This window comes from Emydura macquarii, unplaced genomic scaffold, assembly GCF_026122565.2.
Source record: "Emydura macquarii macquarii isolate MOO-44397 ecotype Brisbane River unplaced genomic scaffold, CSIRO-AGI_Emac_v2 contig_1597, whole genome shotgun sequence".
Classification (NCBI taxonomy): domain Eukaryota; kingdom Metazoa; phylum Chordata; order Testudines; family Chelidae; genus Emydura; species Emydura macquarii.
Genome location: NW_027131734.1, coordinates 1,195,329 through 1,209,486, shown reverse-complemented (window position 1 = coordinate 1,209,486; position 14,158 = coordinate 1,195,329). Strand labels below are relative to the sequence as shown.

Below are 14,158 nucleotides of genomic sequence, written 5' to 3'. Positions count from 1 at the left end.
TCCACTGTCTGGGATGCTGGGCCACCCTTGACTAGCAGTCATTAATATTACCATGGAAATTATCATGGCAGGTGAAAAGGTGCTTCTTCAAAGGACTTATGGGACAGGTTCACCAAAGGTTTAGCTAGCATAATTCCAGTAATGTCAGCAGAGTTGCACCCAGGGCTGGAATAAATAATATGCATTGTAGGTCTTTGTCTAGGACCCTGAGCTCTGGAAACCCTTAATTAGTTGATGTGCATGCTGACATCACAGTGACATCAGCATACTCAAATTGGTGATCTTGAGGGGCAATTTGCAGCCGGAGGGAGAGGAGGTCTGTGCTTAGAGAAGGGATGAAGCAGCCACGCTTGTGACCTAAACCCATGGGAGAAGAGAATGTTACGTCCACCCTCTTTCCATTGGAAGGGAATTGTGGAAGAAGAGGGTGTAATGTGCTTTTTTCATAGGGCTGGTGCTTGAAAAGAGTTTTGTATAGCACAGTCAAACCTACTTAATCCTCCTAAACTTGGTTTCTATATTATCAGGCAGAGGTAAAGTGGTTACCATTCACTTGGCTTGTACTGGTTGTCCAATTGACTTCTTAATCTGAGGTTTTAAAGCCAAATATAAATGCATTTTACAAACTGATTTAGATTAAGCAGCTCAGTGTGTATAGCGTTACACAGAGAATTGTTTTACAGTGCACCTGGAAACCAAGATAAAATAACCCCATGTAAGATGTAGCTGGAGAACAAAGTACCATTATGACAAAGCTTTGCTCTAATAAAGCTCTGGTAATGACCACTACCTGCATACTCAATAAGACCTTATTTTGGGTTTTGGTCATGGAAAAAACTAATTCTGTCTGATACAAAAACAGATTTGCAGAACTCAGCAAAGCTAGGTTTTATAGACCTTGCGGACAGCAGCTGCAGGCTATCAATCTGGCCCCATGATAAATGGTTCTGACATTTTCCACAGACACAACTTGCAAAGAAGGCCTTTTATTTATTCTCAAATGTTGAATTCTGCATTATTGATCAGGTGCCATTTGTTAAAGGTTGCTACTTGCTAGAAAGAATTACACAGCCCCTGAGCTACACATAACATAATGAATTATTCCATTAAAGAATAGCTACGTTAAGAGAACATTAAGGTTGCATGGTTGAGCACTCAAGTCAGAAAACGATAGCTAAGGTTGAAGTTGATGGGAATTTTGCCTGAGTAAGGATTGCAGAATACTGCCAAGGGTATATACAATGAATGCTAGGAAGCAGTATATGTTCATTCTATGGCATTTATTTAGTTACCTGTTTTATTCATAGACCCCAATGTTATTTATTATAGCATTTAACAAGACAACAAGCAAGTGGCTGAGATTGTGTTAAGACTGACTAGGCCAATTGTTTGGCTGTTTCAAATTGTTACACTGTTGCATTTATCAGGGTTGAGGGTCAATAGTGGTGTTATGCTGTAAACTACATCTGAGAACACAGATGAGGTTCACAGCTCAGTGCAATGTTAGACAAGATCAGTTTTTCAAGTTAGCAGCTCTGTTTAGTTCCCCTCTGGGCACTCAGGTTTAGTCTTCTATCTTATCCTTTTATCTGCCTTTCTAGCCCAATATCATCTTGCTTCTGTTAGTCACAGGGCCAGATAGTGCCCTCAGATTCACTAGGGTATATCCCCGGTGACAACATGATGTTACTCTAGATTTACACCAGTGTAACTGAGAGCACAGTTTGGTCCAAAATCTGTACCATTGGAGGCAATGCTTGCTGAGCACCAGTGAGTTAGGACCAAATTCTGCCCAGACTTGCATCCCCTTGAATTCCATTGACTTCAATAGGGCTGCAGGGGTTGTAAGTGAGGGCAGCATTCAATCCTCACTCAAGGCCAGATTCTGACATCTCTCTTCAGGATTTGCAGTGCCTTATGCTCTGAGTGGTCCCTTTGATTTCAGAATGGTGGCAGAATCAGGGCCAAATACTGATCTATTGCGTATATTGCAAAAGAGTTTCAGAAATAAGTTTTTAATAATTGATTGTTTGGATTAGAGATTGAAGGTCAAAGCAAACAAGTAATCCTAAACACAGTAAAACATATTGAAGGAAAATATCAGTAAAAAGGATTCCGCACCTGAGAGGGATAGCCTCATGCTTATGGGACAGGTTTGAGAGACAGAAGGTCTAGATTTTGTTCCCAGAGCTGCCACAGGCATCCTATGTGATCTTGGACAACTCACTCAACCCCTTTAAGATTCAGTTTCCCTGTCTGTAAAATGAGGATGAGGAGCTTTATCTCAAGAGCATGCTATGAGGCTTAATACATCAATGTTTGTAAAACATGCTAAGATTTTCAGGTGGAAAGTGTGGTAACAATGAAAAATATTATTGTTTGGGGTGGGAACTCTGTATTTATTGTTTTCACTTTATGAGCTCCCTTTACCTGTTTTTTTTTTATTGTTGTTGCTAATTTCTAGATTTTGAGCCTGATTCTGATTTCATTTGCCCAATGTAAATCAGGAGTAATTTCACTGAAGTTAAGGAAGTTACATTGATATAAAACTGAAGTGAAATCAGGATTTAGTCCTTAGGTTTTTTTTCGGCGTGAAAACCTCAGATGACAAAGCCTAACTGCAGAATCACACCTCTTGCCTATGAAAGCAAATCATTAAATTTCCTGCTATTTTCCCATAGACTTGATCCCAGAAGCCTCTTCCCAAGCTTCCGGCTGCACACTACACACCCTTTTAAAGTTGTTATACCCCTTTCAGAGGTAGGATTCCTGTACTGTGTACATAATAATACACTAGCTATGTCACCTTATATGATAATGTCACCTCCTTGGATTTATATTGACTCTATCCAGCAATGCTATTCCTCATGCTTGCTTTCTTCGTGACAAATGCATGTCGGTCTAGGGTCTTGGAATTCTTTTCTTTTTTTTTTCCGCCACTGAACTCCCAAATCTTTTCCCCACTCATTACCCTGACTCACCCCCTTTATTGAGTGGATATTATCATCAGCTTTCATTCCCTGGCTCTGCACATGCTTTTCCACACTTATCTACATTAAACTGCAATTTGTCACCTCTTGCAGCTCAGCTTTAAATAATGTAAATCCTTCTTATCTGATTGCGCTGCTGCTCATTATTTACAATGCCACACCGTACAATGTCATGTACAGACTTGGAAATCTTCCTTCACGCATAATCACGGAGACCATTTGTATAAATAATAAAAAAGCTTAGGCTGCTTTGTCTTTTGTGCAATACCTAAATCTGCTTTGTCTTGCTAACACTTATAATAGAAGTCATCTCAAAGGCGTGCTTAGCAGCGACTTTAGAAATGTTTTTCTTTTTTCTCATTCTTCCCATTAAAATTTTCATTTGATTAGACAAGAAGCAGAGTGCCTTATTAAATAGGAGCTCCTGGTGTCTGCCCATGTGCTTGAGCATGTGTAATGAGAAACCCTGAATGCCCCTCTGTCTAGTTAGTTAAGGTACCTCGCTAGTGAATATACGAGGCCAGTTATAATGCACCTGTGTAATACTTGTTTGCTTCACAAAGAGGACACTGGAATTGTTAGTGGTATTACCGAGTACATAGCAATATATCCTCTTAAATGCACAGCGAGGAAGTTTGAGATGTTGATACTGTCAGAAATCCACCTTCTTCCTGCTGCCTTTCACCATATAGACACATTCCCACCAGGGATGGAGAGCCCTGATGGCTGTGGAATCAGTGTAGTTCTATTTTGCAGGAGAAGCAGGTTTCTAGGAAGGAACCCTGAATGCAGTAGCGCAGAGTTCCCTTAAGGCAGATTCAGTGTGTCTGTGGGTGGTGTATCCATGCACTAGACAAAAGGACCAGTGGATTCCTCACTACATGGATCCTCCAGTCATTACCCTTCCCATGATGGAACACACTGTGCCCACAGGGGCTTCTGTGGTCTTGAGGTTATGTGGTAAAGGCAGAGGAGCAGCTCTGCTGCCACTCCTTATCTTTGGGGAAGAATACCTCCCTTCCCTCTGCAGATTTCCTTGGTGCACAGAATGCCCTATCTGGGGTGTGCATGGAGGCAACACTTGGCCTATGGTATGCATGGCAGGCTGGTACTTTTCTGAGCTTTGTGTGTTTGACAGAAAGTGTGAACGCTGTCAGTCAACCTGATCACCTCTATGTCTAAAGACACTTTAGCGACTTGTTCCTAAAGGGCTGAACTCTGATCAGACTGTGAGTATCCCTGTGTGATATTGGGGAGAGGATTAAGGGGAACTGGGTTAGAGCTGTGACTGTCTTGGGTTTGGGGTCATTAAAAGTGAAGCTGTGCATAAAGCCAATCAGTTTAGAAAGGGGAGGAAACCTGACCACAGGGAAAGCAGAGCCCTGGTTAGCATTCTTGAAATTCATGGCAGTCAAACATATTTGTTGTTACATTTTTAACCAGAGCTGGAGAATACCTTGTGTACTAAAGGAGAGAAGTGGAGGAGAAATTTTCATCTTTCTATTAGTATTGGTAGTCCTGAAGTCCTTTGTATGCAAAGCTTCCATTGACTTGACTGGTAGGTGTCCTCTAAAAGATCCACATAATAGTTTTAGAGATGAGTTTGACAGCTTGTTCAGGGATGTTCAGATTGGGCTGTTCTGATATGAATTCCTCTCTTATGGAAATGTTATGAAAGGTCTGATTTAAAGAAATTGCCAGGAGAGGTTAGAATTCCATCTTCGACATACAATCTGGGTTAGAACATTGCTGGATTTTTTGCAAGTAAGCAGGTGCGTGTTTTGTGGGATGCATGAGGACGGGAGGCACAAGGAGTCAAAGTCAATCTCCATCCCTGTGCTTGGGGAAGCACAGAGACTGCTTTCTCCATGCTCCTTCAGAGGGCAGAATTGCCCCTTAAGGGGTGGGGAAGAAGAGTGCAGAGTACATGAGCCCCTGTGTGATGGGGAACTCAGGGAAGGATTATGCCTCCTTGTGATATAATCCAAATTCCTCTGTCCCTAGGAAAAGAACGATAAGGTTGTACTGTTTTTCATTAAATTAATGAATGACCAAATGGCAAAGCAACATCCCATGTGACTTGGCTTGAGGGCACATGTAAGTTGGTTTTGGGCAGGATGTGGTACTTAGCTCTGTCGCTGTATCATACCAAATCATTATAGAATTTAAGGCTGCTCCTCCTTATAGGAACAAGATCAAACTGGCTTAGGCTTGGTCTTGTGACCTAAAAGAGTTTGCACCATTGACCTCTTATGTTCCCTCTCATACTTCTCTTATGTCCTGTCAGTTATACTAGTTGCTTAGAGAAACAATAATGTGAAGATGGATAGGTATCTTCAGGGAGTAAAATTGTTGCTGTACAACCCAAGTTAGGTTATAATGTCTGAAATCTGCTGATAAAATTCATTTGAATAACAGGGAGGAACTGGTTGCTAATCTGAAGGTGAAGGCAATTTGGATGAAAGTGATCATAAAATGATTGCTTTCATGATTCTAACGAAAGGAAGGAGTGAGAGCAGCAAAATAAGGACAATAGACTTCAAAAGCAGATTTTAACAAACTTGGAGAACTGGTAATTAAGATCCCATGGGAAGAAATTCTCAGGGAAAAAGAAGTTCAAGAAAGGTATTGCTTTCTCAGAGACAATATTAAAGGTACAACAGCAAACTATCCCAATGAAGGGAAAGACCAAAAGAATAGTAAGAGGTCAATATGGCTCCATCAGGATGTCCTGAAAATCAAAAAGGAATCCTACAAAGAGTAGAAACATGGACAAATTGCTGAGGATGAGTACAAAAGAATAGTGAAGGCATGTAGGGACAAAACCAGAAAAGGCTAACACATAATATAAGTTACACCTAGCAAGGGATATAAAAATAATGAGGTTCTATAAATGCATTAGAAGCAAAAGAAAGACAAAGTGTAGTTCCCCTACTTAGCGGGGAAGTAGAGCTATCTTCACTAAAAAGGTAAATTGTGACCAGATCATTAGCACAATTAATGTTATCAACAAGGGGGAAGGAAAGGAACACAAATCAAAATAGGGAAGGAACAGGTTAAAGACTATTTTGGTAAGTTAGATGTAATCAAGTCATCAGGGCCAGATGAAATTCACCTTATGGTACTTAAAGAACTAGCCAAAAAATCTTGGAACTGTAAGCAATGATCTTTAAGAACTCATAGAGGATAGGTGAAGTTGCAGCAGACTGGAGAAGGGCAAACATAGTATCTATCTTTAAAAAGGGGAATAAAGAGGACCTAGGGAATTATAGGTAAGTCATCCTAAGCACCTAGATGATAATAGGGTAAGTAATAGCCAACATTAATTGTCAAAAACAAATTATGCCAGACTAACCTAATTTCATTCTTGTCACGGTTACTGGCCTAGTGGCTAGTGGAGAAGAAGAAGATGTGATATATCTTGATTTTTAGTAACACCTTTTTGACACATGACATTCTCATAAGCAAACTAGGAAAATGTGATCTAGATGAAATTACTATAATTTGGGTGCAGAACTGGTTGAAAGATCGTATTCAAAGAGTAGTTATCAATGTTTCATTGTCAAACTGGGGGGATAGATCTAATGGAGTCCTGCAGGGGTCTATCCTGGATCCAGTACTATTTTCATTAATGGCTTAGATAGTGGAGTGGAGAGTATGCTTATAAGATCTGTGAATAATACCAAAGTGGGAGTGGTTTTTAGCACTTTGAAGGACAGGATTGAATTCAAAAGGACCTTGATAAATTGGAGAACTGATCTGATATCAACAAGATACATTTCAATAAAGACAAGTGCAGGTTACAACACTTAGGAAGTAAAAAGCAAATGTACAACTACAAAATGGGGAATAACTGGCTAGGTGGTAGTATTACTGAAAAAGGTCTGGAAGTTATAGTGGATAACAAATTGAATATGAATCAACAATGTGATGCATTTGCAAAAAAAGGCTACTATCATTCCAGGCATGTCATATATAAAACAGGGGAGGTAATTTCCCACTCTACTCAGCACTGGTGAGGCCTTAGCTGGAGTACTGTGTCCAGATCTGGGCACCACACTCTAAGAAAGATGTGGACAAATTGGAGAGTCCAGAGGAGAGCAACAAAAATGATAGAAGGTTTAGAAAACCTGACCTATGAGGAAAGGTTAAACAGGGCATATTTAATCTTGAGAAAAGAAGACTGAGATTGGACCTGATAACAGTCTTCAAATATGTTATGTCCTGTTATAAAGGGTACAAGAATCAATTGTTTTCCATGTTCACGGAAGGTGTAGGACAAGAAATAATCCGCTTAATCTGCAGTAAGAGGGAAATTTAGATTAGAACTTTCTAATGATAAGGATAGTTTAGCACTGGAATAGGCTTCCAATGGAGGTAGTGAAATCCCTGTCATTGGATATTTTTAAGAACAGGTTAGATAAATACCTGTCAGGGATAGTCTAGGTATATGTGTGTGATGGTCTGTATCCCTATGTTCACCCTTTTTACAAGACTATGACGCATTTTGTACAAGGTATGCCTTGAGGTATCATTTAAAATCTCATAATTTGCTAATCATTATTTTCCTGGTAAAATGTGTTGCAACATTGTATGTAAAGTTATAAAATTCTGCTGTAGGACATTTCTGAGACATGTTTAGAAAAGCCAGCACAAACCAGTTTTTAAGTGATAAGTAATGAGGCATAAATGTCAGAATTGGTTACAAAGAAATAAAAGGTCAAATGCAACTAACACCTAATTTAGCAAGCTCAGCGAATTCAAAGCAAAAGTCTCTTTCACCACATGTTCTAGCAATCTTATTGGCTGAATTCCTTTCTGCCAGGATCCCTCCGTAGTCCAGTGATGCTTCCTATGTCCTTCAATTGTTGTCGATGCCATGAGTAGAGATTAAGGGAGAGATCTTTTGGGGGCATCTGTTCCCCTTTCTTATGGTTCCCTTTTTCTTTGAAACTCATCTCCAGCTGAGGTTCAGGAGACAGCAAGTCTGTGGGGATGGGAACCTCCAGCTGTTTCTTGGCCAAAATGGGGATTTCTCATTCTCACCCCTTTTTCTGCCAAAGAATAGCCACTTAAATGGGTGATGGTTCATTTGATTTTGTTGACACCTGGCTGAGGCATCAGTTTGCCTTTTGTCTCTGAGGAACTATCTTTCTGTAGTTAATAAGCTTGTTTTGTTTTATCTAAATCAGTGTGTTTGGATTGAAGTGTTTGAGAAACTCCATTTGAGATAACCAGATTTTGTGCATTTCATTTTCTGTTAATAAAATGACACACTTTATATGAGCTTGTATTGCCCAAGAGAGGGCAGGGTAGTACAAGACACACATTTCTGGGGAAAAGTCTGGGACTGGAAATTTTGATAGCATTGTTCTGCAGTGTAATTCAATAATGGCTGGCCATAGCACTCATACAGTATAGCTGGGAGTAATTTACATGTAGGAGGCTGTGTGAGAGCAAACCAGGAGTGGGTGCTCTCACAGCGAAGCAATGTAAATGGCACTCCAGGTTGGAGAATTGAGAGGACACAGCTGTTCAACAGTCCAGATTGTACCCTGGGTAATGTCACAATGTGGTTCTGCCTCAGCCTGGGGGGATGGACTTGATGATCCCTCAATGTCACCTTCAGGTCTATAGTTGTATGATTCTGTGATTATTGCTGGAAGCGTAAATCATCTTTATTACTCTGCAGATTGGTGATGATGAGTCAACAGAGGAGATAAGTCTCCTTGTTAGTTTTACCAGTTGTTCAACACAAGAAACAGAAGGGGTACTGAGAAGAGAAGGAAGCATAGAACAATAATGGAATAATATTTGATAGAGCCATCTGTTTTTTTGGTGACACTTCTGCTCATGCATCCATGAGTGGCTCTGGATTCAGATCTATATTTTCTGGAGAACACCATTGCTTTTATCTTCCAGCTTTCAGCTTTTTTACTATATTCTTTTCTGGATCTTTCTTCCTTCATAACTTTTCCTTTCCTGATGTCTGTTTGCTGACATTAGACTCTATGGGACTGATTCTGATCTCACATACACTGGTGTAAATCAGGAGTTACTCTAATCAAGCCAATGGAGGCATGCTGGTGTAAAATGGGTGAGATCAGAATGAGGCTTTGTCTAGAGTTTTTTCAAAGCAGGGGCATTGGCCCTAGTTCTCTTCTCATTTTTACTGGTTTTATTCTGGTGTGACTCCAGTCATTTAACATCTGTATTACAAGTATGAAAGAAAGGAGAATCGGGCCTCTTTTTTGCAACACGTGTAGGATCAGATTGGCTCTATACAATAAAATAATAAGGAACAGTATATGTTAGTTTGCTGCTGAGTTGCCATAACATTTTTTATCTGTAAGTGCTTGTGCTGTTTGATGGACGGTGTAAATGGTGGTATATTTTACAACTCCAGTGTGAATAGATAAGAAAATTGGATCAGTCTTCTGCTGCACAGCAGAAGTGGGGAAACCACAAAGGAACCATTTGTGTGTCCCTGATCTTGGGCACAGCCAGGGACCAATTTGTCTCCCAAATAGTTTAGAACAGCTTCAGGACAGGTCCTCAACCCTGGGGCCAACTGCTACCTGGGAATCACAGGATAACAGGGGCTTTGGTCTTGCCCTTTGCCACACACATACTTCTGGCCTGGCCTAGTGCTAGATGCTGGGCTATTTCAGCTTTATGCCACTGAACAGTTCTCCTTGTGTTGGGGGAATCCCCAGAGCCTGCTATATAGCTCCCTGGTGCCGGCTCTAGTGGAGCACAGGATTTAGCCGAATGTATATAAATGGCAAAGTAGTGTAACTTGCACAGATCTGACAATTAGTGGGTATGCAAAATTCAGCGTGGGCATAAGTGGAAGCCACTCCATTCAGGTACTACTGGAGGCTGCACTCATGTCCAGTGCAAAATTTCTCCCTAGCAGAGTTGTGGAGAGTGAAGGTATGAATTAAACTTGATGTGGGGCTTTTATCTTATCCTGCTACATCATCTCTCACTGTCTCTCGGAGTATACATTACAAACCCACTGAATCCCAAATCAGTGTCAATAACAGAGCACTACTTTGCCACTTACACACAATGGTCTGATTCTCTTCTCACTCACACTACCGTAAATCAGCAGTAGCTCCACTGAAGCCAGCAGTATTATACCACTGATGAAAAATGGCATGAAGGCCCAATTACATTTTCTGACCAATTTACACCTGATGTAACTCACCCCTTGGTTTTTGTCACTGCTGAATTTGACTGAGAGATTTCCACTGAAGCTGCTTCCACTTACTCCAGGCCGCACCTGGTTGGATTTGGCCAGATCTCTTTATCTTGACCATCTAGATTTCATTTTAACATAAACAGTTATGTCTTCTGAGCTGGAAGAAAAGGATGAGGCTCCTTTAAATAGTGAAACTTACCAAAATGCTTCCAGATCATCTGGAAAGCATAGAAAAGCTTCTGGTTTTACATCCATCATGTGAAAAAGTATATGTGCATAAGCAATGAGAAGTTATAGATTTTATTGTGCTGTAATGTTTTGTGGCTGGCTACAACAAATATGTCTGCTGCCATTATTTACAGCAGTAACAGTGAGAAATTACAAAACCCACTCTTCATTAACCTCCAATAAGGCTGTCCCTGCAGCCAGTGATTGCCATTACGTTGATGGAGTGCTAATATAGCTCAATAGCCCTGCTCTGCCTGTCTCTCCATTGAATGTATCACAGTCCCTGCCTCCCCTCACTCTACAATGTACGTCCAACAGAAGGTGCTGAAATGATTGATGAGCAAAGCAGCTCATAAAGACAGGCACACTGCCCAAAGCAACAGCTGTCTAGCCATATCCACTGAATAACTAGATAAATGAGCCCCAAACTAAATCTTACAGTGCGGGGTAGGAGGAAGCGATAACATCCCCAATGTTGAAGCAGGTCTCTGAAGGCTTGTGTTCCCTTATTCCAACCTCCATTTCTGGTTATTAGTATTTTATGCAGTTTACCTTCCCCAGGTTCCTTCACTCCCAGGAATCCAGAAGTCCCCTTCAGGCATTTGAGAGAGGGACGTGTCACTGGCTGAGTTTAGATTTTTTCTTCCCCTGTGGCACTGACTGTTGTCATTTCCAGCACCCCATGAAAGCTTTGTCTTTCTGTGCAGACTGAGAACATAATGAAAGGTCTGATGGGTCACCAAAGGAGCTTACCAGAATAAAAACTTGCAGTTAACCAATTCTCTCCTCGTTGTTCGAGATCGACATGTTTCTGGGGATGCAGTGTAAAAGCTGGGAAGTGAGGCAACATGGTTCTGTCAGCCTAAATGACAGCAGTGACCATTAACAAATCTGCATTTACTTACATCTACTGTACAGTAGTATAGAAATACCAACTTTATTTTCCTATGCATAAAATAACTATGCTATCTATGACTGGTACTACTGAGTGGAAACTATGGATAAATGGTGACTTTTTTATGCCGGTGACCAGTGTATATAAATACGTATGTAAAAGTGTAGTTACAGTTTAAAACAAGCCCTGTTAATGAAAGCCTAAGCAGTATGGACTTGATTCTGCTTTCACTTACACTGATGTATATCAGGAGTAACACCATTGAAGCCAATGACATTGAGTGCAAAACTGATATAAGAACACAATAAGGGCCTATAGGTTGTACCCAAAGCCCTTTGAAATTATAGAAAGGATTTCCACTAAATTCAGTGGGATTGGGTCAAGCCTTGTATGCTCAAGTCTGCAAGCACTGCTGCCACTGCCCCGGAGTGTGAAAAATTAGGAGGCAAAGCTTATGATTAAGAAAAGAAAATACAACAATGTAGAACAAGTGGGCCACATTCTGACCTCATTCAAACCCATGTAAATCCAGAGTAAGCAGACTGAGTTAATCTGGATTGATGGTAGGTATGAGACCAAAATTTGACCCAAAAAGTTTTTTATCGATAACGTGTATTCTTGTGTCTTGTATTTTTTCTGTTATATGGAAACAATCAGAGGTGTGTCTGAGGCTTGACACTGCCGAGGACTTGAACAATTATTGTGACTCAAATAAGAACTTCAGCAAATAGTCTGAGTGGTCTTGTAAATCATGAGTGGTATATCCTAAACCCTTTAATTACAGGGGATTAGTGGGGAAGCGTAGCAATGGACTAAGGGAATAACAACACACAGGAAGTAAAGCATAAAAACCCAATTTCCTGCCTTTAAGGAGAAAAATCTCAATTTATAGTTTATTTAAGTTGCAAGGAAAAGCACAAAGTATTAAAGTTCTTAAACCCACTATTCACCTGACTTCAAATGAACTGCACTATATTCTCTCTTACCCAGAGCAGCAGCTGTGATCTTCAACCTGAAATTGAACTGAAGTCTTTTAAGACCATTAGGTTCCTGGAGCTATCCCCATAGCTGAATGAATTACTGTTCTACCTTCTTTCATATTGGCTCTCTGGTGTAGTATATTGCATGGTCCTGCACTGGGCTTTAAACCCATCACTCCTACCTGTTCATAAATTTCATGTGAAATGGGAAAGAAATGCGCCATGTGGCTTCATAAATTCTGCCTGATGAAGTAGATTTGATTTACTATTGTCATAACCAGAATTGGGGAATTTTCTTGTGTGACATCTTCACAATTAAGTTACATAGATAATAATTATAATATGTAGTAATAATTTGCACTTCAGTTGCACCTTCCATCTGAGAATCCTTAAAGCACTCTACCAATATGATTGAATGTAGCCATACAACTTGTCTGTAAGGTAGGTAATAATTTTACCCATTTTACAGATAGGGAAAATGAAGCAGAGAGAGATCCAGGGGCGCTTGTCCACGGTCACACTGCATATCTTTGGAAAATCCAGAGATGGAGCCCATATCTCCTGGCTCTCATTCATTTAGGTCTTAATCACAAACCATTTGTTTTGAATATGACTATCCGTCTGATCTGGATATGATGAAATATGTTTACTGTGCTTAGCATATAGTACCAGGAGTATAGGTGTGGTTCTAAATAACAATATCCCATTTTGCTGGCCACTTCTGTCATATCTTATACCTTTTCTGTTTGTTCCTTCTTCTACTATATCCAATGGCAGCTCTCTTAGACTGTAAATTGTATTTATTTTGCACACGTAGGGCTTGATTCTCCTTCCAATTCACTTGGTGTAAAGCAGGAGGAACTCAGTTGAAGTCAAGGGAGTTACACTGGAATGAAACTGGTGTAATTGAGAGGAGAATCAGGCTCCTTCAAAATGCTAAATCAGTGGTAACCCTTTGTTACTACTCACACTCGCTTTTCACCTCAATTATACACTCAGTGTGTAATTTGCAGCACTGTTTTTGTTCACACTCATTTTGTCCCATGACAGAGATTTCCAAGAGAGTTGCATCTCTGTTTCCAGGTCTAGATTTGCCTCATAATGCATTAGTGTCTAGTAAAAACCTGCCTATGTTCTTCTATTCTTATTTCAGAGAAGACTGTGTTTTAAAAGAAGTTGGTAAAATAGAGTCATTCCAACTTGGTGACTGAGACTGCAGTGTCCCCTTAAAATATCTGCTAAAAGCCACACGTTCTAAGTGACAACATTGTAGATTAATGATCGAAGGGACAGCTTCCATGTTTAATAATTAAAGGAATATTTGTTTTTAGACACTAGTATAAATGTTACCTATCCATACTGTGATTAATATTTGGAAAAAAACTGTTTAAATTCATATGGAAAATAATGACGTGAAGTTGATCCACGTATTCATAATCTTAGAAAAAATTTTAACAGCTCCCTTTTGCCATTTCATCGTACAAGAAAAGTCAGCTAATACATTTGGGGTCTAATTAGCTCTTATAGCAGTTTCACCCTGGAGTAAGTCTAGTTGACATTAGTGGAGTTGTTCCTGATCTTCAGTCATGTAAATGAGATCAGATCAGGAAGTCCTTGCATCTGGTTTATAGTGGGCATCTACTAAGTTGACTATGGCACAAGGCAGTACAGTGATTTGCATAAGGTCATTATACTGTCATGAGTATCTCTCTTAACTGAGGTTACAATCCAGAATGCTTTGGTCAACATAATAATTCTTCATTTTGACCAATAGAAGATTCTCAGTCTCTTCTTCAAAGCAAGTGAAAGTCCAACGCTCTGGAGATATAATGTCATCCTCTCACCTCACAGGTACAAA

The 14,158-nt window shown here is 40.1% G+C and overlaps 1 protein-coding gene across 1 annotated transcript in view; it reads left to right on the top strand.

Annotated features, from left to right (window-relative positions):
• The window catches only part of KIF26B (kinesin family member 26B), a 405,278-nt gene that overhangs the window by 290,115 nt on the left and 101,005 nt on the right, over positions 1 to 14,158 (top strand). The gene's annotated exons all lie outside the window — the stretch shown is intronic.